Source organism: Haemorhous mexicanus, chromosome 10 (genome assembly GCF_027477595.1).
Source record: "Haemorhous mexicanus isolate bHaeMex1 chromosome 10, bHaeMex1.pri, whole genome shotgun sequence".
NCBI lineage: Eukaryota > Metazoa > Chordata > Aves > Passeriformes > Fringillidae > Haemorhous > Haemorhous mexicanus.
In genome coordinates, this window is record NC_082350.1 from 25,808,589 (window position 1) to 25,814,831 (window position 6,243).

At 53.6% G+C, this 6,243-nt stretch overlaps 1 protein-coding gene across 2 annotated transcripts in view; it reads right to left on the bottom strand.

Annotated features, from left to right (window-relative positions):
• The window catches only part of MME (membrane metalloendopeptidase), a 32,967-nt gene extending 32,225 nt beyond the window's left edge, over positions 1-742 (bottom strand). For both annotated transcript variants that reach the window (XM_059855896.1, XM_059855894.1), the window contains exon 1: positions 649-742. The gene's annotated coding sequence lies outside the window, so the exon portion shown is untranslated. The remainder of the gene's footprint in view (positions 1-648) is intronic.
• Positions 743-6,243: the final 5,501 nt, after the last annotated feature.

Sequence of the window (6,243 nt, forward strand, 5' to 3'; positions counted from 1 at the left end):
CCGGGCAGTGCCACGGGGCATCGCCGGGCAGCGTGCGGGGCTGCTCCTCTTCCGCCACACGGAGCCCGGCACAGCCCCGGAGCAGGGCACAGCCCCGGAGGCCGGCAGAGCCCCGGAGCCTGGCACAGCCCGGATCCCTGGACATCTCCGGAGCTCTGCACAGCCCCGGAGCCCGGCACAGCCCCGGAGCCCGGCACATCTCCGGAGCTCTGCACATCCCTGTAGCCGGGCACATCCTCGTAGCCGGGCACAGCCCCGGAGTCCTGCACATCCCCGGAGCTCTGCACAGCCCTAGAGCCCTGCACACTGCACATTCCCGGAGCTCTGCACATCCCCAGAGCCCTCCGAGCGCGGCTCCGGCCCCCGGGGAGGCGCCTAAGGCCGGGCCGGGCCGCCCTGGGCGGGGAGGGCGCTCGGCTCTGCCGCAGCCGCTGCCCGGGCCGGTCCCGGCCCCCCGAGGGTGTGATCTCCGGCCGAGCCCGGCCCGCAGCCCTCCGCGGGTGAGCTGGCCCCAGACCCAGCGTCCCGGCTCAGGGAGCACCGCTGCCGGCTGGCAGCTCCCGGCTTGGGCAGCCGCGCGGGGCCCCGTCCGTCCGTCCGTCCGTCCGTCCGTGCCGCCCCGCTCCCGCAGCCCCGTCCCGCACTCACCCGCTGGTGCTCGCAGGGCTCCGGCCGCGGGGCCTCCTCGCACATCCCCGGGCGGCGCCGGGCGGAGGCGGCGGGGACGCCCCGAACCGGCGGGTCCGCGCCCGCGGGGCCCGCGGGGAGGCGGCGCCGGCTGGGGCTGGGGCTGGGGCTGGGGCTGGGGCTGGGGTTGGGGTTGGGGCTCCGGCTCGGGCTCGGCTCAGGCTGGCGGGGCTGTGCCGGGCAGCCGCCGGCGGGGCTCAGCGCCCGCGGGCAGCGGCGGCGCCGCGGGGCTCCCGCACGGCCGGGACATCCGAGCCCGGGCGCTCCCCGCTGCCCGCGCCCGCCGCTCGCCGCCGATCAAAGGAGCCCTTGTCCGCCGGCCGCCGGGCCAGCAGTTCTCCGGCTGACCTGAAGGCTTCTTCCTCTTCGCGATCATAAAAATGCGATGGGGCAGGAAACAAACAAACAAGCCCCCCCGCCCCGGCGAAGCGCGCTGTGCACCTCGCCAAGCCTCCCCCGGCGGCGGGGCAGTGCGGGGCCGGGCGGGGCGGCGGAGCGCCGCGTCCGATGGAGCGGCCCCTGCACCTGCCCGCGTCTCATTTCCCCCCGGGCGGCTCAGGAGAAGGAGGGAGGGGATGCGCGGGGAAGGTTAGCGGCTGCATGTCTGCGGCTCGGAGCCTGCTTCCATGCACACTCATCGCCTTTGTCAAATTAATGCAGTCACATACGCTCTGCAAGATCTTACATCCTCATTCACCGAGTGGTTTCTCCTTGGGAGGGAGATAGCTGTGACTTCTTGCAAGGAGAGGCAGCTCTGAGCTCTGTCAAAAGATTTCTCAGCCACTTGAGTATCAAAAGATATTTGTTTCATTCTTACAAAGTTTCATCTTCATTAAGTTTCATTTTTACTAAGAGACTGACAAACATCAACAGCAGCAATATGAATTGCAGTCATTCCTCTCATTCAAACCAGATACCACACTGCTTTCTGCTGCGTTCTTTTAGAGGTTTATTACCTCTGAGGCAGACATGGCAGGAATTTCTGAAATCTTTTATTACCAGCTACACACACTAAAATGTCTGCGGCTTGAGAGGGGTAACTTCTGCCAAGAAAGGTGGAAACTGAATCCCCATTTCTTTATGGGGCTGCCCAGTGAGTGATCTGCAGGGCAGATGCAATGAAGAGGGGAAGATGAGCATTAGCTGTACAAATGAAGCACTTTTGCAGAATGAACTTCTGAAGAAGGAGGTTTTATTCACCACAAAAGCAATAGAAGTGGCAAGAAAAAAATTATTCAAAAGGTCTAGAGAACAAGAACACTGCATTTTCTTACAGAGAGGAGTGGGGGAAATACTGATTATATCCTTTCCAGGATCAGTGTTCAAATTATTATAAATACCTCACATTCACCCTTTCCTGCAGTAATTTTTACAGAGTTCCAGTCCTTTTCTTGGGACAAGCCATGTGCTCCTGCAGGTCACTCCTGTCATTGCCTGATGCCTTAAACAATAGCAAATTTCACCAAGCAATGTAAGACTGGAGGAGTCATTAAAAATACATGTGATTTTGTAACCAGGTGCCCATTGCACAGCCTCCACTGCAACAAAGCTTGAAGGGAAATGCAGGGTGATGTGCAAACAAACTGGACTAAAGTGGCAAAACAAAGGACTTGTTTCAAAAATTATAGGTGAACAAAACAAAAGTAGAACTGCCTAATTAACCACAGAGAAAGAGAAAAGGAAGAAACTCGTCTGGCAATCTGTAAATAGCCCAAAGAGGACTAACATACCTGACAGGCAGTGAGAGAGTTTCCACTCTTGTAGAACCCCGTGCTTGGAAAGAGAGGGCAGCCGTGGGTGACACAGGCTGGGAGAGGTGTGATCTGTGAGTCAAGCACTGAGATTCCTGTTTGGGCCTTTCCTAGGGAAAACTCCCAGCAAGTCAACAGTGTGACCTGCTCCCTAAGGACAATGTTATCGCTGCTGCTGTGGGCAATCAGAGAGGTGAGGTTTGCAGTGGGACACAACAGTGAGGTGGGTCTCCTCTTCTCCCAGATAACAAGTGATAGGACAAAAGGAAATGGCCTCAGGTTCTGCCAGAGAGGTTTTGTTTATATATTAGAGAGAATTTCTTCCCAGAAATGGTTGCCCAGCCCTGGCACAGCTGCTCAGGGCAGTGGAGGGATTTAAAAGCTGGGTGGATGTGGCACTTGAACACATGGTCGCTGGTGGCCTTGGAGTGCTGGGGGAATGGATGGTCTTAGAGGGCTTTTCCAGCCCTGTAATTTTAGGGATGACAGACCTGTATCTTCATTCTGCTAAGGGACATGCCCTGCAGGTTCCTGAGGGCAAGCCCCCAATGCCAGGATGACCCGAGGAGCAGGTGACCCTTGTATTGATTCCAGTAAAACACTATGTGTTTGCCTCCCTCTTACTCACCTTCCTCTGCCAGGACTGTGATTTCACCAAGATAAGAAACAAAAAGGCAAACCAGCAACAGAAGGTTCACCCCACAATGGAAAGAAACAATGGAATCCTCGAATTTTTAGATAAGAGTAAATAGTTTTTCCTTAACGCCTTGTTGAGGTGTGCTGCTCTGATCTTGCTGCTTGCAGTGAGAAGGAGCAGGAGGAAGAGTCTGCAGCTTCATCCTCTAGGCACGAGTTTGGAGGGGTCTGGCAGTGCTGCTCACAGACTCCTCTGGACAGCCACCAGGTTGGAAAAAATACGTGGTAAATTTATGGAACCAAATAGCACTCAACATTCCATTTAGAGACAGAAAATGAACAAAAGGGAGTTAATGTGGAAGAGCATATTAACTGTTGTTAAATCTGTGTCCTTAAAAAACAGAGTTCTGCTCACTGCTAATTTGAGAAGAGATAGCAATACTTAGCAGGAGTATCCCTTAAAAATCTTGCTAGGGAAGGAAGCTGTTCCAAAATCTGGGCCCACAAGTAGTTCAGAACAACATACAAAACTGGATTCCCTGTCCAGCCTTCAGAAAAACAAACTGTATCCCAATAGCTCAACTGGAATTTCTCATGGAGTTAAGAAAAGCCTGTGACCCATTCAATACTGTGTTCTCCTGTTGGTCCAAACGACCACAGCGTGACCTCTGGGTGACATTAGGACTCGTTCACACTACTGTGAAACATTATTGATACTTGTATTTAGTTCCTTCTGGAAAAGCTCACTTTCCAAAGGAGCAAAGCCAGGGTTCGAGGAACTAACAACTTGAATGCTGCTTGTGTGAGTGACACCACCCCTCTCAACCCTGCTGATCCCTTCCCATCATGTCCTCTGCTAGAGGAGAGGAAAATGGGGAACCTCCTGCCTTCCCTCCTTAGCCCCTGAGTGTTCAGTGCAGCTGGACTGTGAGAATTTAGGTGGTAAAGTCTTACCACACTATTTCCTCATTTGGTTCTGGTTTTGTTTCTCAGTAGGTTTGTAATGAATCCAAGCCTGGGTAATTTCTCATTCAGGAAAGCAAACAGTCTTGGTCTCAAAATATTTGTTTCAATGCCTAAATTATTCAGGTCTAATTGTATTGTATTACAAAGCTTTGTCTTTGTTAGGCGACAGGCTTTGCAGTGCAAGTGATTTGCAGGTGTTTGCAAGCCTGATAAAACACTTGGCTGAAAAGGCTGAAAAGCTTTCTTTTTTTTTTTTTTCTGTTTTATTTTTTAATCCCCACTCCCCGTGTTTTGTTTGTTTGTTGGTGGTTTTGTTTGTTTTGTTTTGTTTTGGCTGGTTTGCAGCTGGTTTGCAGACATTGCTGCAGCTAGCTCTGGCCATCGGGCTCTCTGGGGTCCTGTCTGTGCAGCCCGACCAGGAGCCACGTGTTCCAGGTGCTCAGTGTGACTGGGACAGGAGTGGGTGGCTTCGTGGAAGTGGGTCAGCACGGGGATGTAAAACTGCATGTGCCACATGCAGATGGCGTGAAAAGTGGTGATGGTGTAAACACAGAAGGAAAGGAGAGGAGAGAATTGAGATCCATTAACCACAGGTTTTCCTGTGCAGTGCTAATACAGTTGTGAAGGCTCAGTCACACTTTTCTGGTTAACTTTAAAACCACAGCTCTAGGAAAAAAAGAGCAGAAGCACAGAGAGGCCGTCACTCCAGCAAAAACTGGAGCAGGAGCTGCCAGGGACACAGAGAACCCAAGGAGTGAACACCCTCTGTGTCTCCAGGCAGCTCTGCACCGGGCTCTGCGGCTCTGGGGAGCCACAGCAGAGGCTCCAAAGCCCTGGGAATGCCACACACCTGGGACCCCAAAGCACCGGGGTGCTGAGCTGGGGCTGAGGGGCTGCCTGAGGCGGGGCTGGAGCCCCAGAGCCCACCCGGGGGTGTTGGAGCCCTCGGGAATGCTGCACCTCGCAGTGTGGCTGTGCCCTGGCAGGGCCAGGTGCTGCTGAGGGGCAGGGGCTGCAGCTCACCCCAGCCCAGCAGGACAGGAACTCTCTGAAGGACAGGTCCTGAAGTGTCTGTTCCCTCAGCAGGCTGCAAGAATGTCCAGCCTGGTGCAGCCACTAATCAGGTTATCCCTGCCAAGGCTGTGATTGCTTTCAGTGTCAGAGTCTGTTACAGCAGCGAGCCCCTGCTGGACTGTGAGGCTGATAAACACACTCAGCACCACAGGCTGTGTCTGCTGGAGTCTGGAGTGCAGTCACAGTCAAGCTGATTGCTAAGGTATTCAAAAGAGAGGAAAGAAACGCTTAAATGTAGGATGACAGATTAAAGATATCCATTAGTAATGTCTGGGTCACTGGAAAACAATCAGCCCTAACCTGACAAAGCACTGGGTAGTGACACCTTGCCTGGCCTGGTGGCAAGTCCCATTTTTCTGTTCTTCCTTGCTGCTGGCATCCTGGATGAGAGTTTCTTTTCACCACCCAAATGACATAAGCAAATAGTCAGCAAGAAAAATAGGTTGTGTTTCAATGTCACAGATTAGCTGGCTCCACAGCCCTGTCCATGAGATCATTTGAATCGAGTCCATGACTTAAATGTCTCTTTCTGGTCTTTTTTAATGTCAAATGACAAAGTACAAGGCTTGTATGGCACAAATACAGTATGGAAAATGGAGAGGAAAAAGTGCTGACTCTGGACTGTCAGAACACTGGGAGAGTTGTCCTGATCCAAGCCATCCTTCTCAGGCCACACTGAGATAGTAGATCTGGGAGAGAGCACCGAGAGGTTTTCCTAACAGTTTATATTAGATTTTCTATCTTAAAATATGAAAGGGCAAATGTGCTGTATGTGTGAATATGGGAAAACAAAATTGTCTCAGTGAGAACTTGTCCTGCCTTCCTTGGGCCCGTGTCCAAGCTCTGGAAGCTCCACGGGGCACACAAGGAGCCAGGAGGTGGCTGTGCCTGGGAAATGCCCCCTTGGCTTGGTGCTCATGCCTGGTGTGCTCGGCTCTGTGCTCTCTGAGCATCCTCACAGCTCAGCTCACGGGTTAGAGCAGGTGAATGCATGGCATTCTGCTGCCAAGGATGAGCACACCTGTGCCAGGTGCAGCTCCACAGGGATCCCTGCTCCTTGCCCAGCCACAGAGAGCTGCCCCATTCCTTTGGTACCAGAGAGGTGCCCTGGCATTGCCAGCTCCATGCC